A 23,173-nucleotide genomic window follows, 5' to 3' on the forward strand; every position below is an offset into this window, starting at 1 on the left:
GGAAAAGGCTAGGCTCACAAGACAGAATAGTCAACTATAGCAATCTAGTGTTTGACAAACCCAAAGCCCCTAACTTCTGGGAAAAGAATTCATTATTTGATAAAAACTGCTGGGATAATTGGAAATTAGTATGGCAGAAATTAGGCATGGACCCACACTTAACACCATATACCAAGATAAGATCAAAATGGGTCTATGACCTAGGCATAAAGAACGAGACTATAAATAAATTAGAGGAACATAGAATAGTTTATCTCTCAGACTTGTGGAGGAGAAAGAAATTTGTGACCAAAGATGAACTAGAGACCATTACTGATCACAGAATAGAAAATTTCGATTACATCAAATTAAAAAGCCTTTGTACAAATAAAACTAATGCAAACAAGATTAGAAGGGAAGCAACAAACTGGGAAAACATTTTCACAGTTAAAGGTTCTGATAAAGGCCTCATTTCCAAAATATATAGAGAACTGACTCAAATTTATAAGAAATCAAGCCATTCTCCAATTGATAAATGGTCAAAGGATATGAACAGACAATTTTCAGAGGATGAGATTGAAACTATTACCACTCATATGAAAGAGTGTTCCAAATCATTATTGATCAGAGAAATGCAAATTAAGACAACTCTGAGATACCACTACACACCTGTCAGATTGGCTAAGATGACAGGAAAAAATAATGATGAATGTTGGAGGGGATGCGGGAAAACTGGGACACTAATGCATTGTTGGTGGAGTTGTGAACGAATCCAACCATTCTGGAGAGCAATCTGGAATTATGCCCAAAAAATTATCAAATTGTGCATACCCTTTGATCCAGCAGTGTTTCTATTGGGCTTATATCCAAAAGAAATACTAAAGAAGGGAAAGGGACCTGTATGTGCCAAAATGTTTGTAGCAGCCCTGTTTGTAGTGGCTAGAAACTGGAAAATGAATGGATGCCCATCAATTAGAGAATGGCTGGGTAAATTGTGGTATATGAATGTTATGGAATATTATTGTTCTGTAAGAAATGACCAGCAGGATGAATACAGAGAGGACTGGCGAGACTTACATGAACTGATGCTAAGTGAAATGAGCAGAACCAGGAGATCATTATACACTTCAACAACGATATTGTATGAGGACATATTTTGATGGAAGTGGATTTCTTTGACAAAGAGACCTGAGTTTCAATTGATAAATGACGGACAAAAGCAGCTACACCCAAAGAAAGAACACTGGGAAACGAATGTAAACTATCTGCATTTTTGTTTTTCTTCCTGGATTATTTATACCTTCTGAATCCAATTCTCCCTACGCAACAAGAGAACTGTTCGGTTCTGCAAACATATATTGTATCTAGGCTATACTGCAACATATCCAACATATAAAGGACTGCTTGCCATCTAGGGGAGGGGGTGGAGGGAGGGAGGGGGAAAAAAATCGGAACAGAAACGAGTGTCAATATAATGTAATTATTAAATAAAAAATTAAAAAAAAAACTATTAAAGGAAATAAAGCTTTGATAACTTGGAAAAAAAAAAAAAAAAGAAAAGCGTGGGAGAGGAGATGTATTAGACTGACTACCAAACTGAAGGTCTACAAAGCCATTGTGCTGACCTTATTGTGGTGTGTCTATGAAAACTGGACAGTATACTAGCACTACTCCAGGAAACTGAATCACTTCCATGACACACGCAAAAAGTTCTCAAACAGAAAAGAGACAAATTGAGAGATAAAGGGCATAATTTTGGGAGGATACCTACAATTTGCAGGCAAAAAGAAAGAGATAGTATCCAAGGAATGAATTACATTTCTCAATCTCTACCCCACTACCCTAAACTTTTTCATAAAATAGTGAAGGAGATACCAAGAAGCAGTCTGGGGACTTGAGTGTCCATTGCTGTTTGAGGAATTTTTACAACCCTAGAGGATATTAAATCCTTTAATTAGTCACATGTCTTTTAATCGCATTTTATATGAAAAGGAGGAATCCAAGTCCTCTTGAGATTCAGTTGTAATCTTTTCCTTGTATTGAAGCAGGAGAGAATAGGAGGGGGACATGTACACTGTCTTCTAGCATTCCTAAAGAATGGGGTGGGAGAGGTGGGAAGATGGGGGAGAAATGACTCAGAGTATAGGCTGAATCATTGATCAGTGACTGCCAGTCAATAAAGGACATAAAGGCTCCATTAAATCTATCACAGAACTGTCTGAGATTGACAACTCTACCAATCAGTGACGTTGTTAAATGATCTGTAACTACTTTTAGTACTCCAGTAGTACAAAGTCACCCACATGTAATTTCACTACAATAGCCAATCTGAAAGCACTAAGGATTTAAGGAGTGGGAATCACTTTAAAGGGAAAAATAAAAAGGGAACTTTGAATCCCTCAGCCTGGTCCTTTTCATTCCTCAGGACAATTTTAGTATCATGATTATCACTTGATTCTAGTGGTTAAAGAACCTATCCCCCCAATTCCTTTTAACTTAGCTATACTTCTTGGCACATGTAATTGGTTTCTCTCAACTATGTGCTGGTAAATGCCTCTGTCTAGGGGGGAAATCTGTTCTCTAGGGTGGGGAAATGTGCCCTCCCCAAAAATTATTTATTTTTTAAAAGCTTCTTATTTTCAAAATATATGCATAGTTTTCAATATTTACTCTTGCAAAACCTTGTGTTCCAAATTTTTTTCTCCCTCCCTTATCCCCATCTCTTTCCTTAATAAGTAATTCAATATATGTTAAACATGTGCCATTTTCCATACATATTTCTACACTAATAGCACATCATTAATATGGCACACTATTATCATATACAAGAAAAATCAGATCTAAAAGGGAAAAAATGAGAAACAAAACTAAAAACAAGCAAACAACAACAACAAAAAAATGAAAATATTATGTTATGATCCATACTCAGCCCCTGCAGACCTTTCTCTGGGAGCAGATGGCTCTCTCCATCACCAGTCCATTGGAACTGGTCTGAATCACCTTACTGTTAAAAGAGCCACGTCCGTTAGAATTGTTTATTGTATAATCTTGTTGCTGTTGTATACAATGTTTTCTTGGTTCTACTCACTTCATTTAACAAATGTTAAATGTTTATGTAAATCTCTCTGGTGTTTCTGAAATCCCTCCTCTAAATTTAAAAGTTGATCTGCATTATTATTACTTTATTAAGTTTAGATAATCAACAAAACAGTTCAACAAGCCCTGATTGGTTGTATTTGCAGAATTCAGAGTTATAAATGCTCACACAGAAAATTTACCAATTGATTCACCAGTTTTTAGCAAAAGAAGCTTCAGCAGCACACTCAGTCCTATTTTCTGACCTTTTCATTTAGTGATTTAAACAGGGGGAATGTGGAGTAGAGCAAGTGGTAGATTTGAAATTGGGAGGGATTCAATCTCCCCCCAGGATTGAATCCTGGATTCAATCTCCACCCCAACTCTTGTTTATTGTAAGACAACAGATATTACTTAATCTCTTAGAGTTTTATTTTCTTATCAATATTATTACAGTATCATTGAAAGGACATCAGAAGCCATTGATTACACCCCCCTAGTTTGTAGATGGGGACACTTGAGACACAGAGAGGTTTAGTCATTTGCCCAGTGACATGCAGGTAATGGGGCTGGGGGGTAAGTGATAAGGATAATTTGATTCCAGGTTCTCTGCACATCCATTGCTCTCTCCACTTTGCATTCCCTACCCCCATTTAACTATGGAGAAATGTTATATAGAAGCCTGCCCATCATTTAACTATGGAAGAATGTTATACAAAAGCCTGGCCATCATAGTTCCTGAAAATGATCGGGTATGGGATATGCAAGGTGGGAGAGAGTGAGGAAGGGCTGGAGTAAAGGAATGGAGCAAAAGCAATTAGCTGGGCATGAAATTCTGGAAGACAGGAAATGCCACCTTATTTTTAAGGTCTCCCATATATAGTATAAGTTCAGTCCAGCTCTGGAAATCATTTCTTACCTCATATGTGATATATTTTGAAATATATCATTGTAATCAACAATAATTACATAAAATATGAAAAGAAAACCATACTTTCTTGTACAGACTGAACAAGATCAAATATCTAATAGGAAATTAATAAAAATGAAAAATAATCAAGCAACCAAACCATTCTTAATTTTCCTATTTGGAAATGGGTATAACTCCTTGTAGGCTCCATATAGATTATAATATAATCTAACCTTCATTTTCAGAATCCCCCTGCATATCAGAAGGAGGACACAGTTACTTCTAAACTTAGCCAGTGGTTAAAAAACAAAAAATAAACAAATAAAAACATTTAACTTTCAGTGCCATCTGCTTAAAGAAGCATTGTGATGGGCTCTGGGGTGGGCTAGAGATGCACTAATGTCCTTTGGCTCTGGGCTCATTAGAATCCTTCTCTGACTCACAGTGTCAGAGATGTCATGGCAGTAGCCCTCCAAGCCCTCCCCTTCCATCTCCACAAATTACCATAGCTTCTGGCCTACTTCTCCCTGTCTCCATCAATCCTATGTGTAATAGCCTGCTTTCTTTTAAATCTCCTACCCCTCAGAAGTCATTCCCATGAATGACTCCTTCCTTCATGGCAGAACCATTTTATATTCATACATAAAACCTTCTGGGATACTGGACACCTTTCCCAGTAAGAGCAACATTTTCTGGGTTTCAGACATTATGAGAGATATAGTTGGACAGATCATACAGTTTGATGTGCCTTTAACTATACCTTAAGGAGGATAAGCAGGGCTGAGTGTGGATCAAATGATGAGTAGGTCAGGTATACAAAGATATTCCTAGTTTCCTTTCCCTCTTCATATAGCTATTAAATCTTTATTAGCTGTGAGGTGCTATGAGAAAAATGATTTAGAAACCTCCTACCTAGAAGTTAAAATTCTCAGATAAAGGAGACATTATTATATATATTGAGATCAAGGATGGTAAACTGGAAAGATGATTGGACTTGGAGTCAGAAAACCTGTATTGAATTTTAGAGATGTTCATCACTATCTTTAGGCAAGTCTCAGTTTCCTCATCTGACAAGTGGGGATTTCTATTCTTGTCTCATTACTTTCCAGAATTGTTAGTTCCAATCAGATAAAATCCTTTGCAAATTTATCTCTCAATTATTGTAATGGGGAAAGAATTTTACAATATGTAAAATTTTTTTTACACAAAAATATAAAATTTGTAAATTTTTAAGTAATTTAAAATTTGAAGTGAGATATAAATATGATTTTTTAATATTGAATAACTAAAAAATGTATAAAGTGAACACAAAAAAAGCCTTCAAAGATCTTATAAACTTCTTAAGAATGAAAAAATAATCACATGTTAAATATATATTTTTTAAATCCACAAGTACATGTGATTATAGTCTGGCAAAATCAGGAAAGGTATCTTGGAAGAAATGGAACTTTAGCATGAAAGAAATGGGCCTTCAGCTAGATCTTGCATAATAGATAAGATTTGAATAGATAAAGAAGAGGAAAGGTTACTCCCAGATAGTGGGACAACACAAGTAACATCCTGGAAGTTTGATTATTCATGAAGTATTGAGGGGAACAATGAAAATATGGTCCTAGATAAAAGAATTCCAACTATGGGAAGTAGTTAGAAGCAAGGAAGAAAAGAGAAGGTAGATCCAAATTGCAAAGGACTTTGATTCGCCAGATTCGAATTTTAACAAAAGTGTTCTGCTGTATCTTACTAAAGCGAGTTAGCAAGTTAGATGGTACAGTGGATAGAATGCTTGAGACATTAGAAGATCTGAGTTCAAATACTGTTTCAGATACTTGCTTAGTTGTATTCATGTTATGCCACAGTTCTCTTTAACTGTCCTGACTCAGTTTCCCTGTACGAGTTTCCCTTGTCTCAGTTTCCTTAACTGTTCTGTCTCAATCTCTTTAGTTGTAAACCCCCTTCTGACCCAGTAAAACTGAGGATTATTTGCTCTCAGGTTATAAATTAGCAAGAGAAACAAGAGAATAGACCTCCTGACTCTTTTCTGTCCTCAAGGATTTACAATATCCCTCTAAAATATTCCAAGATATCTCATTGATATCTTTACTTCTTTGTATTCAGACATCCTGTTTCTGGGTTTTTAGGATTTATGGCCTCTCCCATCCTGATAGAGGTTTTCCCTCGCTTCTTACCCCTTCCTTTGTTTAGAGAAAAGGTATTTAAGAAGTTGGGGTTCTTCCATTCATTGCTGGAGGCTGGCAGCTGGCAGCTGGATGCTGGATGCTGGATTCTTTGGGATGACAGTCTCCTCCAGTCCTGGGACCAACATGGATTCCTTGGTCCCAGTATATCTTTATCTCTGTCTGACTGGATAATTTGAGACAAGAGTCCTGTCCAGTCAATCTTACTCTCCCATTAATAAAATATTAAAAACTCTCTAATCTCTCTTCTGCCTCAGTTTCTCCGGCATTACATTCACACATAAAACTTCTAGGACCCTGGCAGTTTTTCCCAGTAAAAGCAACATTTCCTGGATTACAGGCATTATGAGAGAGATGGACAAATGGACAGATCATACAGTTTAATGTGGCTTTCCTATGGCTTTAGGAGAATAAACAGGGCTGGGTAAGTCACTTAACCTCTCCTGGACTGTTTCTTCAATCACAAAAAGGGGATAAAATAGCACCTACTTAATAGGGTCATGTGAGGATCAAATGAGATATTTGTAAAGTGCTTAGTGAATTTTCAAGTATTATTTAAATATTTCTAATAATAGGGATAGTATACAGCACCAGTGGTCCCTTGTGAATGGTACCACAAAGTCAAAGAATGTTGTGATTATGGATTGGTATCCATCACAATACACACACACACACACTCACACAAACATGGGCCCATTAATGTCATTCTTTTACAAGCCAACCAGAGAACACATTACATCAAAGCAAAAATGTAATTAAACAGCACAGCAAGCTCAGTGACAAGAAACTTTTATTTAGATACACAAGGTATACTTTCCTACAGGTTACCATATCACTAAAATACATTGGAACTTGCATTGGGGGATACCCAAGTGCTGAAGTCCTGTTGCCAGGGCATCCATATTCCTCAAAGGATTTGTGATACCATTATAGCTAAGTACTAGTGATGGTCAGATCAGGTGTTTTCTTTGCATTTTCTCTCCTTTCTCCTAGTCTCCTTCCTTGTGAGACTTCTCTGCTAATTGTTTTCTGCTCTCTCTTAGTATGTTCTGTTTTGTAGGCTCTTTGGGTCTCTGCTACCATCTGCTGGAATTCACCTGCCAATCAGTCTCCCTTCTGAAAGGGGAGGGCTTAACTTTTTAGCCACATCTCAGAGTATTGCTCAACTGCACTCAACTAGCAGCAGCAGAATGGAAAGGAGACTTTAGGGGAGCAAAATATTACCTAATCTGTAAACATAAAACTACTATATTCATTGTTTTTGCAACCCCCTTTTTTTTTCAAGGCAAGAACACATAAAATATATTTTTGTAAAAATCTCACAAAATCCCTCAAAAGTTAATATTTTCTGCCATTTTAATGACTTTTTTCCTTGCTGAACTTAAACTCTCTAATCCCAGTCGTCTAGCTGGAGAGGAGTTGGATTATTCCTTTCAATCCATCATAGTCCTGTTGATAGTCTATTCACTGAAAAAGATCAGACACTTCATTTAGAAAAGCTATAAAGGAACTCTACAGAGTTGGGATGACATTTCTCTTGAACTCTCAAAATGTCCTTTGTTGCTTTACAAATTAACTTTTTGGGGAAGACACAAAGAACCATGTGGAGTAGACTTCCAACTTCATACTATTTTTTTATTTTATATTTCTGTCTATTATGCATTCCTGCCAGCATCAAATGCTTTGGTGTCCTTACAAAGATCCTTGTGTGGGAGAATGGCTGGGTTAGAACAGTGCTTTGGAAAAGTAACGTATCATTGATGTGCAGGGTAGTTTGGGGTATGGAGTAAGATAGTGGTGGGTGGACTAGGGAAGTGGCAAATCATGTGAATATTATTGCTAGGAGTAGTAGTAGTGGTGGTGGTGGAACTGGTAATAATGATGCAATAGTAGCAGAAGCATAACAGACATTTATATGGTGCTTTTAAGATTTATCAAATGCCTTATTTGAGACTGACAAGATGAAGAAACTGAGGCTGAATAAGGTTAAATGACTTAATCATATTTATAATTTGACAACCCACAAGAGTAAAAAACAAGATTTTGAACATATAACTTTTTATCATCAGACTCCCCTTTGCTATCCACTAGATCATATCACTTCTCACATGCAAAAATAACCAGCATTTCAAAGTAGTTCTGGCTAATTGAAGGAAAAGGAGGAAAAATCAGTGGTAACTACAGAGTTGTATACCTAAGTGATTGAAAAAAATAGTAAATCATTGACAAAAGAAGGAAATTGAGGGAAAAAAAGTCGATGTTGTTATTGATCAGTCATTTTTAGTTGTGCTGATTTTCTGTGACTCCATTTAGAGTTTTCTTGGCAAAGACACTGAAATGGTTTGCCATTTCCTTCTTCAGTTCATTTTAGAGATGAGGAAACTGAGGCAACAGGGTTAAATGACTCATCCAGGGTCACATAAAGTCAACAGTTTAGCCTGAAACAAGAACTGTATTAATGTGACCTTCAGAACATCCCATCTGTGATTTTTTCCAGGACTATTATCTCTTTCCCTGACCTCTCTTTGTTTTGATTCATATAGCTCATAAAATTTGCTAATTGTGCAGTCAGCAGACAAGGAAGGCAAGATGTGACTCCCATGATCTTTACAAAACTGTCAATGCGATTTGTGATGAATTATTCTTTTCCTCAATGATAAGTTTATCCTGTCTATCCCATTTGGCTGCAGACAGGAACTATTTTACATATAATCAGTCAAACAAATATTTTTGAACACTTACTCTCTGAAAGCTATTATTTTAGGCACTTATTAAACAGCCGCATGTTCAGTGAGATAACAGAATTATGCTAATCCAAGGGTGCAGAAACTGTGCTAAGAAGAGTGATAAATTCTGCAAGAAAGAAAAAACTACTTGATTTTTAAAAAATACTCTTTGAGCAGCCAGGATGGTGGGATACAGAGGGCATGCAGTGTGGTAGACAGGAAGGAGTCTTTCACTCTTGGTTCCTTGGCTTTGTTTCTAAGGAGTTACAGAACTTTGTCAAATTGACTTAATGACCATCATAACAACAGCTAATATTTATATCTCATTACTGAGGTTTTGAAAGCAGCTTTCATATGTTATCTCACAAACGTAGGAGATAAGTGTTACTATTATTCTCATATTACAGATGAGGAAACTGAGGCTGAGTAGTTGCCCCAAATCAAATAGCTAGTCAACTTTACAACTGGGATTCAGCATTTCTAGATCTCTCTGGGGAATTGGACTCCACTAACTTCAAGGTACTTCCAGATCTAGAATACCTTTTTAAAAGATATGTGCTTTTACATTTTTTTTCTCTTTAGAACAAAGTTACTAGATGGGCAGGATTCATGACTTTCTTTTTATGTTTCACCAATATCGTTCTGATAATAATGGAGCTATTTTAAAGTATTGAAACACTTGTAAATCATTTAATCACCAATGGTAATTTTGAAGGAGTTGTGGAGAAAAGGAATCATGTCAATCAAGTAAATACCTAGATTTTCACATGTAAAATGAGGAGATTGATAAGATGATCCTTAATGTCTTTTCCTGCTTTAAATTCTGTGATTTGGTTGTTAAATAGAGAGAAGTTAAATAACTAAAACCCCCATAGTAGTCATGACCAAAACTTTAATACAATCATTAGATCACTACTAGGGAATACTTAGTTTTCTGCCTATTCCAGCCCCACCCCACCTCCCCTCCCAAAAAAAACCAAAAAAAAACAAACCCTGAGTCTTCCAAATTTTCCATCTGACTTAGCATAAAGCCTGAAATGGCAAGGGAGTAGAATGAGGTTCACATACTAAAGTCTGAAATGGCAAAAAGGAGGCTACAATGGGGATTCTGATTGAGGTAGATCTATTTTTCTAGCTAAGATTACGAGAGGCAACTGAGTTTCATAAAGCAATTGTACTCCATGTTTATCAGGAAAAAAGTGCACCTTAAGATTCCTCCTTTCTCCAGCTACATCTAACTAATCATAAGATTTTTCTGCTCTCTGAGCCCCCCCTCTCCCTTTGGGATCTCAATAAATATGGTCTTTTAAGTTCCCTTGTGGTCACTGACTCACTGAGGGGCGCGGGGGGAAGGGGGGAAGAAAGGAGCAGTTCAATCCATTTTATATTCATTATTGTTAATAACCTATTATCTTGCCTGGAAAACTTGCCTCAATTTACCTTTGTCCCCCACAGTATGGGAAAGTCTTTCTAACAGGTTGAATTATTGCTTACTAGCCACCAAAACTCACTCAGCTAGCAGACACCCAGATTATTCTTTTACCTACTGAATCTTCAAGTATCCATGTAAGGCAGGTTCAGAATTATACTAGGAAATGAAAAGGAATATTAGTTACAGTGAAAAAATCTATAATCTATAGGATTTTTGCCTTGTGAAACTCTAAAATATGGGTACTGAGAAAATGAAATCCCTTTTGTATTATTATAGTAGCAATATATGGAATAATTTGTGATCATTAAAATTATGGAGTTATACCTGAAATGAGATATATTTAACCTAGTCTTAATAAACTCCAGTCTAAGGGACTTAATTAAGGGAACAATATACACTACTTATTCAATATTAATAACTGAGTAAAGCCCTAGGCTATGATTAGTGAAATTTTCTGTTTAAGGTTAAATCTTATGAGGCTATAATTGATATTATTTTGAGTTTGATTCCAGATAAGATCATTGGGAAATGTCAGTCAACAAATGACCCATAGGCCAACAGCACTTTGGGAGTGATATTTACTAATTACTGCATTTGCAATTTCTGTCTCAGGGAAGTTGGAAGAGCAACTTTTGGCACAGGCTAAGGTAAGAATCTCCTGACTTGATTTTCCCAGTGTGATATTTTCCTCTTGCACAGAAAGATTTCCCATCTGGATAATTCTGAGCCTGTCTGTGATAATTTGACAATAAAGCCAGGGGAGCCCCTTCCCTTACTGTAACTATATCCTTTTCTAGCAAATTTTTTATAATTGTGGCAAGTGATCAGTAGACAATATGAACACAGCATTAAACTTCATCTAACAGATTAATACCGAAACATATCTAATTACTATAGTGAGATTCAAGCCTGTAAGATCAAAGTTATTCAGCCTGAAGTCATGGTCCTTTTCATGTCCTAAAAAACTAAGTTGAGGAGTACTTGTGTTTGTCATGTACCTACTATTTGTTACATATTCATGCGTAAGATTAGGTCTTTGAAATAAACCTGTATATAGAGCATATTCTGAAATGCAAGCAAATTATACAAGAGTTACCTTAAATTTCTCTCCATGTTTAGAGACTATTTAAAAAACAGCGGTCTAGGAGATTTAACATTAATTTCATTTATACATGGTTTAATAACTGAACATGTTTTGCTATAGATAACTTATTTAATTCAATTTAGGATTAATTACTTAGTCTATATACATGGGCAGATAGTTGAACAGTAGTTAGAGCTCCAAATGTTGGAGTCAGGAAGACCTGAATTCAAATCCAGTCTCAGACACTTACTAAATGTGTGACCTTGGGCAAGTCACCTAACCCTGTTTGACTCAGTTTCTTCATCAGTAAAGTGAAAGAGAGAAGGAAATGGCAATCTACTCCAGCATCTTTGCCAAGAAAACCATAAATGAGGTCATGAAATTCAACACGACTGAAACCCAAGAGAATCTGAAGACCCCAGGCCAAGGATCAACCCATGTGAAGTGCAAGTACCTCCAAGATAGCTCTGCAGAAAAAACAATTGGGAGCCCTGGGGCTAGCTGGGTTTGGCTGGAGCCTCAGCAAGAAACACAAAAACTTTCACCTCCTAGACAATATGCAGAGTCAGGAGTCTAAGTTAGGGAAGACTAAATGAACTTTAGCTGATTGGGAATGCTAGGCCCAGCTGTGCTTCAGAGACAGCCTAAGTGAGAAGGAACCAGCACACCAAGTGAGTGCAGAGACAATGGGGCAGGAATCTGCTGGCTGTGGGCACATGCAAGAACCAGGAACTCTTGGCTTAGGGTTCCAAGACAGAGGAGAAAGCTGAAGTGAAGCCAGAGGCACCATCCCCACCCCACAATTAGAGGTGCTTACACGAATACCTCTTATTAAAAAAAAAAAAAAAATGGATTGACAAACAAGAAAGAACCCAACCATAAAAACTTACTATGGGAACAGGGAAGACCAGGATTCATCTTCAGAGGACACTGAAATTAAAAAAAAAGTTTCTACTCCAAAAAGTAAGATGAAATGACTCCCTGCCTAGAGAAAATTTGTAGAAGAACTCAAAAAAGAATATAAAAATCAAATGAGAGAAATTCAGGTAAAAATAAAAACCATCCAAGAAAAACAAGATTATGAAAAAAAATTAATGGACTAGAAAGGGAGAATCAGAATCTCAAAGATGAAAATAACTTTGAAAACTAGAATTGGGCAAGAGGAAGCCAGTGAAGCAATGAGCTACCAAAAAATAGCAAAACAGATTATAAAGGATGAAAAAATAGAACAGAATTTGAGACATTTTATAAGAAAAAACAACAGATCTGGAGATCAAAAAGACAAAATATAAGAATAATTGGTGTACCTGAAAGTTGTGACCAAAAAAAGAACCTTGATACACTAATTAGAGAAGTAATCCAAGAAAATTGTCCTGGAGTAATAGAAAATGAAGGGAAAGTAGAAACAGAAAAAATTCACTAACCACCACTTCAAAGAAATCCTTTATAGAAAACACATCAGAATATTATTGCCAAATTTTGAAACTCCCAGATCAAAGAGAAAATTTTGCAAGAAACAAGAAAAAAAAAAAAAAAACAATTCATATATACTGGAGCTACAATTAGAATTGAACAAGATTTATCAGCAAGCCATAATAAAAGACCTGGAATCATATCTACTGACAATTAAAAACTAGGGTGACAGCCCAAAATGTCATACCTAGCAAAATTATCCATAATATTGAATGAAAAAAAAATGGCATTCAAAAAACTTGCAGATTTTTCAGAACTTTCTATCAACCAAACCTGAATTCAATAGCAAATTTAAAGATCAATTTTAAGGAACTTAACATGGACAGATTGTGTATGGAGTTTTTTTTTACATGGGAAATGTATACCATATGTTTAAGATTGTTATCATCAATAGGGTAGCTCAAAAGAAAAATTGGGGCAAAGTTTTAGGTAAAAATAGTAATTATGTTATACAAATGAGGTATAGAGGAAGGCACAGAGGCATTAGAGGGCTCATAGTACTGAAAACCAACTCATATCTGAAATGGGTAGAATAAGCAACATTGCATATATACCATGAAGGGTATAGCACCCTCCAAAATCTATAAAGAAATAAGGGCAGGGGAGGGATGGGTGAACAGGAAGCAAAGCATTTGGGAAGAAAAGGAAGGGATCTATGGAGGGCGGGAGGGGAGGGGGTTAAATAATAGCAAGATAAGTTAAGGAGCAGAATTCAAGCAAAGAGTCAGCAGGAATAGGAAAGATACATGTGCAAGTGGAATGGGGGTGGGGAGGGATGTATGTATGTGTAGGTATATAAATATGTATGCACACATAATTATAACCTTTCTTAACTAAAACCTGCTTGGGGATGAAAGGGGGGGAAAAGAATAAAGTAAAAAAAAAAAAGTTGCACAGCAGAGAACAAAAGAACAATTTACAAGGAAATAAAGAAAAGATGGACACTCATGAATACAATTTCTTCTACTAACATATATACTTTCTTGAAATGGTAATTTGTTGTTATATATTTTGAACCCTCCCTGATGTTTAACTGGACACATGACAATGTTCTCTTTGTTTTGTTTTGCATTCTTTTTCTGTTTTTCTTAATCTATTTTTTAAAATAAAGAAGAATGAAAAAATAAAGAAAAATGTAAAATACTTCATTGGAAAAACACCATGGCCTGGGGAAAAAAAAGATCTAGGAGAGTTAATTTAAGAATTATGGGACTACCTGAAAACTATGATAAAAAAAAAAAAAAAAGATTAGCAAGGAAAATTGGTCTGACATTCTACAGCTCCCAAAATAGTCATTCAAAGAATCTACCAATCACTTCCCGAAAGAAATCTTAAAATGAAAACTCCAAGGAATAATGTAAACCAAATTCCAGAACTATCAGGTGAAAGAAACTGTAAGTAGCCAGAAAGAAACAATTCAAATATCAAGGAGCTACAGTCAGGATTGCACAGAAATTAGAAGCTTCTATATTAAAGGATCAGAAGGCTTGGAATATGATATTCCAGAAGGCAAAAGAACATGAATTATAACCAAGAATCAATTACCCAGCAAAACTGAGCATAATTATTCAGGGGGAATTCATTGAAATAGGGAACTTTCAAATTTTTCTGATGAAAAGACCAGAACTGAACAGAAAATTTGATCTTTAAATACAAGATCCAATATATCTAGAAGATCCAGTACAAGATCCAGTATACTTAGAAGATATAGATATAATTAACTTTTATTGTTATTATTAAAAAATTAAGTTGTGAAAAAAGGGATTGATTGTACTGGGAGAAGAGGAAAGAGGGAATAAAGTAAATAATATCATATGAAGAGGCATAAAAGATCTGTAACAGGACAGGGACTAAAGGAAGCGTTTAGGCATTGTTTTAACCTTATTCTCATAATATTTGGCTCAAAGATGGAATAACATATACACTTAGTTGGGTAGAGAATCTATCTTATTCTATATGACAAGTGGAGGAGAAATGGAAAAGAAAAGTAGAGAACTGGATATAATGGGAGGGTAGATCAAGGGAGATGGTCGTCAGAAACAAAACACTGGTGAAGAGGGACAGATTAAAGAGAAATGGAGGAAAATACACAATTAGTAATCATAAATGTGAATGAGAATGGGATGAACACTCCAAAAAAATGGAAGTAAATAGTAGAGTTTTAAAAGCCAGAATCCTACAACATCTTGTTTAAAAGAAACATTTGAAGAAGGACACACAGATAGTAAAGGTAAAAAACTGGAATAGAATATATTATGCTTCAACTGAAGTTAAAAAACTAACAAAACAGAGGTGACAATTCTGATCTTAGATAAAGCAAAAGCAAATATAGATCAAAATTTAAAAGATATAAAAGAAAACTTCGTCTTGCTAATAAAAAAAAAAAAATTATCAGAGACCAGGGCTTTTAAAACATTTTTCACTTATGATCACTTTTTGCCTGAGAAATATACTGACATATATCAGTATATACATTTACTGAAAATAGACCATAATTTCATGACTCTCACATTCAGTTATGAGACCCCATATGGCATCCCAAATGACAGTTTAAGAAGCTGAGCCATAGACAATAAAGTAATATCAATACTAAGCATATATGTACCAAGTGGCATAACATCAAAATTCTTGGAGGAGAGCTTAAGTGAGTTACAGGAAGAAACAGATAGCAAAACAAAATGATATTAACTTGGGGACTTCCTTCTTCCCCTCTCAGAACTAGATAAACCTAAACACAAAATAAAGAAGAAGGAAGTTAAGGAGGCAAAGAGAATTTTAGAAAAGTTAGATATGATAAATCTCTGGAGAAAATTGAATGGGAATAGAAAGGAATATATACCTCATCTTAGAGTACATGTCACCTACACAAAAACCGACCATGTATTTGGGCATTTAAAAACTCAAATGCAAAAAGGCAGAAATATCAAACGTATCCTTTTCAGATCATGATGTAATAAAAGTTACAAGTAATAAAGGGCCATAGTAAGAAAAATTAAAAATTAATTGGAAACTAAATAATCTAATCCTAAAGAATGAGTGGGTCAAACAAATCATAGAGACAATCAATAATTTCATCAAAGAGAATGATAATAATGAAGCAACATACAAAACAGGATATAGTAAAAGTAATAGCTTGGGGATATTTTCTATCTTTAAATGCTTATATGAATAAAATTTAGAAAGAACAGATCAATGAATTGGGCATTCAATTTAAAATTCTAGAAAAAGAACAAATTAAAAAGACCCAACTAAATACCAAATTAGAAATGCTGAAAATCAAAAGAGAGATCAATAAAATTGAAAGTAATAAAACTATGAACTAATAAGTAAAATTAAGAGCTAGTTTCATGGAAAAATAGATAAACCTTTAGTTAATTTGATTAAAAAAAAGAAAAAAAAACAAAATTACCAACATCTAAAATGAAAAAGGTGATTTTACCACTAATGAAGAGAAAATTAAAGTCCAGTATATACAGCTTTAATTTCAATTAATTTTAATTTCAATGAATCTGACAATCCAAGTAAAATGGATGAATATTTGCAAAAATATAAATTGCTCAGATTAACAGAAGAGGAAATAAAATACTTAAATAACCCCATATTAGAAAAAGAAATTGAATGAGCTATCAATGAACTTCTTTAAAAAAAATCTCTAGGCCAATTGTATTTATAAGTGAATTCTACCAAACATTTAGAGAACAATTCCAATAACTATTTGAAAAACTAGGAAGAGTTCTACAAAATTCCTTTTATGGCACAAATATGCTAGCGATATTTAAACCAGGAAGAGCCAAAACAGAAAATTTACAAACCAATCTTCTTAATAAATATGGACATAGGCATGGACCCACACTTAACACCATATACCAAGATAAGATCAAAATGGGTCTATGACCTAGACATAAAGAACGAGATTATAAATAAATTAGAGGAACATAGAACAGTTTATCTCTCAGACTTGTGGAGGAGAAAGAAATTTGTGACCAAAGATGAACTAGAGACCATTACTGATCACAAAATAGAAAATTTTGATTACATCAAATTAAAAAGCCTTTGTACAAATAAAACTAATGCAAACAAGATTAGAAGGGAAGCAACAAACTGGGAAAACATTTTCACAGTTAAAGGTTCTGATAAAGGCCTCATTTCCAAAATATATAGAGAACTGACTCAAATTTATAAGAAATCAAGCCATTCTCCAATTGATAAATGGTCAAAGGATATGAACAGACAATTTTCAGAGGATGAAATTGAAACTATTACCACTCACATGAAAGAGTGTTCCAAATCATTATTGATCAGAGAAATGCAAATTAAGACAACTCTGAGATACCACTACACACCTGTCAGATTGGCTAAGATGACAGGAAAAAATAATGATGAATGTTGGAGGGGATGTGGGAAAACTGGGACACTAATGCATTGTTGGTGGAGTTGTGAACGAATCCAACCATTCTGGAGAGCAATCTGGAATTATGCCCAAAAAATTATCAAATTGTGCATACCCTTTGATCCAGCAGTGTTTCTATTGGGCTTATATCCCAAAGAAATACTAAAGAAGGGAAAGGGACCTGTATGTGCCAAAATGTTTGTAGCAGCCCTGTTTGTAGTGGCTAGAAACTGGAAAATGAATGAATGCCCATCAATTGGAGAATGGCTGGGTAAATTGTGGTATATGAATGTTATGGAATATTATTGTTCTGTAAGAAATGACCAGCAGGATGAATACAGAGAGGCTTACATGAACTGATGCTAAGTGAAATGAGCAGAACCAGGAGATCATTATACACTTCGACAATGATATTGTATGAGGACATATTTTGATGGAAGTGGATTTCTTTGACAAAGAGACCTGAGTTTCAATTGATAAATGACGGACAAAAGCAGCTACACCCAAAGAAAGAATACTGGGAAACAAATGTGAACTATCTGCATTTTTGTTTTTCTTCCTGGGTTATTTATACCTTCTGAATCCAATTCTCCCTATGCAACAAGAGAACTGTTCGGTTCTGCAAACATATATTGTGTCTAGGATATACTGCAACATATCCAACATATAAAGGACTGCTTGCCATCTAGGGGAGGGGGTAGAGGGAGGGAGGGAAAAAAAAATCGGAACAGAAACGAGTGTCAATATAAAGTAATTATTAAATAAAAATTAAAAAAAAGAAAAAAAAAGAAAAGAAAAAGAATATCACTTTCCAAAAAAAAAAATAATAATAAATAAAAATAAAAAAATAAATATGGACACAAAAAATTTTAACAAAATATTAACAAAGAGAAGATAGCAGTTTATTATCAAAATCCCACAATAGAAACAGGTGAGATTTATATCTGGAATGCAGGATTGGTTCAATATTAGGAAAACAACCAGCATAATTAACCATATTAATATCAAAACCAATAGGAGTCATATAATTATCTCAATCGATGCCTTTGACAAAATATAGCACTTGTTCCTATTAAGAACATGAGAGCATAGAAATAAATAGAGCTTTCCTTAAAATGATAAATATAATCTATCTAACCCATTAATAAACTTTATATGTAATGGGGATAATCTGGAATTCTTGCCAGTAAGATCAGGAGTGAAAAAAAAGATGGCCATTATCACCACTATTATTCACATTATACTAGAAAGGTTAGCTATAGCAATATAAAAAGAAAAAAAGAAATTGAAGGAATTATAACAGGCATTGAAGAAACAAAACTTATTCTTTGCAGATGCTATGATAGTATACTTAAAGAATCCTAGAAAAACAACTAAAAAAACTTCTTGAAATAATTAACAATTTTAGCAAAAATTCAGGATGTAAAAACTATCAGCATTTCTATATATTACCAACAAAACTCAGCAAGAAGAGATTTTTTTAAATCTCACTTAAAATAACTGTAGACTACATAAAATATGTGGAAGTTTACTTACCAAGGCAAACCAATAACTATATGAACAAAATTACAAAACACTTTTCACACAAATAAAGTCAGGCCTAAACAGATGGAAAAATATCAATTGTTCATGGATAGGTTAATTAAATATAATAAAAATGACAATTCTACTCAAATTAATTTACTCATTCAGTTACATGACAATCAAACTACCAAAATTATTTTATAAAACTTGAAAAAATAATAAATTCATCTAGAAGGACAAAACATTGAGAATATCAAGGGGAATATCAATTTAGGGAACAAATGCAGAGGAAGTACAAGATCTAAAATGCAGAGCTGTATAAGATCTAAAACTACATTATAAAGTAGTAATCATCAAAATTATTTAGTACTGTCTAAGAAATAGAATGATAGATCAGTCAAAGAGATTAGGTACAGAAGACATAGTAGTCAATGACTATAGTAATCTACTGTTTGATAAACTCAAATATTTCAATTTCTGGGATGAGAACTAACTATTTGACCCCCTCACAAAAAAAGAAGAAGAAGAAAGAAGAAAGAAAAAAGAAGAAGAAGAAGAAGAAGAAGAAGAAGAAGAAGAAGAAGAAGAAGAAGAAGAAGAAGAAGAAGAAGAAGAAGAAGAAGAAGCAGCAGCAGCAGCAAACTGGAAAAGTAGTATGGCAGAAACTTAGACATAGAACAACATCTCCCACCAGATACCAAGATAAGGCCCAAATAAGTACATGATTTATGCATGAAGGGTAACACATAAGCAAATTAGGAAAGAAAGAATATTTTACTCTCTGTTCTATGGAGAAGGGAAGAATTTATTTATTTATTTATTTATTAAATTTAATTTTATTTAATAATAACTTTGTATTGACAGAATCCATGCCAGGATAATTTTTACATAGCATTATCCCTTGCAATCACTTATGTTTCGTTTTTTCCTCTCCCTCCCTCCTCCCCCCCCCAAGATGGCAAGCAGTCCTATATATGTTAAATATGTTGCAGTATATCCTAGATACAATACATATTTGCAGAACCGAACAGTTCTCCCGCTGCACAGGGAGAATTGGATTCAGAAGGTAAAAATAACTCGGGAAGAAAATCAAAAATCAAATAGTTCACAAATTCATTTCCCAGTATTCCTTCCTTGGGTGTAGCTGTTTCTGTCCATCATTTATCCAATGAAACTCAGTTAAGTCTCTTTGTCAGAGAAATCCACTTCCATCAGAATACATCCTCATACAATATCGTTGTCGAAGTATATAATGATCTCCTGGTTCTGCTCATCTCACTTAGCATCAGTCCATATAGGTCTCTCCAAGCCTCTCTGTATTCATCCTGCTGGTCATTCCTTACAGAGCAATAATATTCCATAACATTCATATTCCACAATTTACCCAGCCATTCTCCAATTGATGGGCATCCATTCATTTTCCAGTTTCTAGGCACTACAAACAGGGCTGCTACAAACATTTTGGCACATACAGGTCCCTTTCGAAGGGAAGAATTTATGAAGAAATAGAGAACATTATGATTAAATGGAAAACGGATAATTTTGATTACATTAAATTAAAATGGTTTTGCACAAACAAAACCAATGCAACTAAGATTAGAAGGAAAGCAGAAAGATGGAAAATGTTTTTACAGCCAATGTCTATGATAAAGGCTTCATTTTTCAAATGAACTGAGTCAAATTAATAAGAATACAAGTCATTCTTCAGTTTAAAAATGGTCAAAGAATATGAACAGTTTTCAGCTATTTATAGTCAAATCAAAAAATGCTTTAAATCACTATTGATTAGAGAGATGTAAATTAAAAAAACTCTGAGATACCATCTCACACCTCTCAGATTGACTAATATGACAAAAAGAAAAGTGAAAAATTCTCAAGAAGGGAGGGAAATTGGACATTAATGCATTGTTGGTGGAGTTGTGAACTGATTCGACTATTCTGGAGAGCAATTTGGAACTATACCCAAAAGATAACCAATCTCCGCATACCTTTAGATGCATTAATACCACTACTAGTTCTGTATCCCCAAGAGATTACTAAAAGGGGGAAATGACCTACATGTACAAAAATATTTATAGCAGCTTTTTTATGTTGTGGCAAAGAATTAGAAATTGAATTCCCATCAATTAGGGAATGGCTAAACAAGTTGTGGTATATGAATGTAATGGAATGCTATTGTGTTATAAGAAATGATGACCAGGCAAGTGGATTTCAGGAAAATCTGGAAAGACTTACATAAACTGATGCTGAGTAAAGTGATCAGAACTAGAAGAACATTGTGCACAGTAATAGCAACACCTATGATTGTCTTTTTCACCCATACAATAATCAAAGACCCTTCCAAAAGACTCCGAGTGAAAATGCTTTTCGCATCCAGAGAAAGAACTATAGAATCAGAGTGCAGATGGAAGCACACTATTTTCACTTATTATTGTTGCTATTTTTTTGGTTTGTTGTGGCTTTCCTCTTTTGTTCTGTTTTTTCTTTCACAACATGACTAATATGGCAACATGTTTACATGACTGCACATATATAAAATAGATTGTCATCTATTGGAGGAGATAAGAAGAAAGGATAGAGCAAAAACTTGAAGCAAAATCTTATTTTAAAAATGTTGAAAACTATCTTTACATATAATTGAAAAAAATATTATTAAGCAAGGAAAAAATAACCCTTGACGAAGTATTTAAAAGTACCTTCAAGTCTTTTGATACCCTGATGAGTCAATTTTGAGATGGGAGTATATTGAATGCCATTTTATAATAGGCATATCAGTTAGTGATTCATTGAGGAACTATATTTCTCAGTGAGTCAAATGAGAAACGAGGAAAATTATTATTACTCTGTAACATCCTATCCCCATTTTGTCAACCCCCATTTCTCATAGTAGCTCAAAAGGAGCTTAAAACTAATCTTCTAGTCCAAACTAACACCATGACGGTTCAGGAATGTGAGAATTCCTAACTCCTTGGGGTATATTTGCTCTGTAACCAGTTTAAAGTTGGACCCTAGCTTTTGTTTACCTATAAGCAAAGAGCTAGCTAGGTCTGAGTCCTAGGGGACAGCTTTTCCTCATGAAAGTTTAGAAATGATTTGGAAAAGATTAAGGGGGCCAGTGGGAGATCCTGATTGGTGTTGGTTCTGTTTTTCTAGACAAAATTACCAAAGGCAATTGAGTCTCATAAAGCAATTAGCATTCCTTAATTGCCAGAAAGAGGTGTTATCAATCACACCTGAAGGTCACTTCCTCCAGCTGCAACTAGTCTTAAGGCTTTTCTAACACCTGAGGGGCACTCCTCCCTTCATTTGGAATCTCAATTAATATGGTCTTTTCAGTCCCATTGTGGTAACTGACCCAATGAGGGAGGGCAATTTGACCCATTTTATTAAGTTATATGTGTTACTTTTAAGTAACATATGTTTCCTGGAAAATTTGCCTCAGTTTACTTTTATTGCATTTTTACTCACCTTAACATGAAACAGTCTTTCTAATAGGTTGAATTATTGCTACTGGTCACAAGAAATCACTCAGATGGCTGGCACCCAGATTGTTATCACCTGATGAGTCTTCAGTTTCAAGTGTTTGCGTAGGAATTTTAGAATTATACTAGGGGATAAAATGGAATATTACTAACAATGGAAAGATCTGGAATCTATAGTCTATTCATAGCTCCAGAGCAAGAGTTCTTAATTTTTTCTTGTCATAGACCCCTTTGACAACCTTGTGAAACCTCTAAATCCCTTCTTAGAGTAATGTGTTTTCTTTTAAAACAAAGGATGCCAATTATATTGAAATAAAATGTAATTTTTTTCCCATCTAACTTCATGGTACCCCTGAAATCTATCTATGATGGTCTCTAGCCCACAAGTTAAGAATCCCTGCTCTAGAGCCCTCACTCCAAAATCAGTCTCTTCTTTCTCTGGTCATAATTCCTGAAGGATTCAAGCACTCACATCCTATGATAAATTAGCTTATTAAATAGTTGTTTTTTGGGGGGGGTTTTAAAGGAAGGGAGTTGAGGAAATAAGTCATGGACTTACAGATTTATATATTATGTGTAATTTCATGAACATCCCATTTACCTTCTCAGATCTCAGAGATGGAAAGAGAATATTCCCAAAGAAGTCACATCCATACATCAAAGACAGGAATAAGGGATGTGTGTGTTTGTGTGTGTGTGTGTGTCTGTCTGTCTGGGATTCACATCAATGGATTCTGGGCTTTATCAGAAGAACAAGCATTAGAAATTAGTCTCTTCTTAGCCCAAATAGTCAAAATAATTGTCAGCTGCAGCCATCATATTCCTCTCTTACTATAGTTTTGTCTATGGGTTGTCCACAGCAGGTTTAATTACTGGCCTTTGGAATCCTAGACCATAGCAGAA

General features: G+C 34.7%; 1 protein-coding gene across 5 annotated transcripts in view; it reads right to left on the reverse strand.

Moving 5' to 3' along the window:
• Positions 1-22,343, reverse strand: part of LOC127562420 (protein unc-93 homolog A-like) — a 197,786-nt gene extending 175,443 nt beyond the window's left edge. For 4 of the 5 annotated variants that reach the window (XM_051998110.1, XM_051998104.1, XM_051998105.1 and 1 more), the window contains exon 1: positions 22,257-22,343. The gene's annotated coding sequence lies outside the window, so the exon portion shown is untranslated. The remainder of the gene's footprint in view (positions 1-22,256) is intronic. The other variant, XM_051998111.1, reaches the window with a different exon arrangement.
• Between the last annotated feature and the right edge of the window lie 830 nt (positions 22,344-23,173).

Source organism: Antechinus flavipes, chromosome 4 (genome assembly GCF_016432865.1).
Source record: "Antechinus flavipes isolate AdamAnt ecotype Samford, QLD, Australia chromosome 4, AdamAnt_v2, whole genome shotgun sequence".
Classification (NCBI taxonomy): Eukaryota; Metazoa; Chordata; class Mammalia; order Dasyuromorphia; family Dasyuridae; genus Antechinus; species Antechinus flavipes.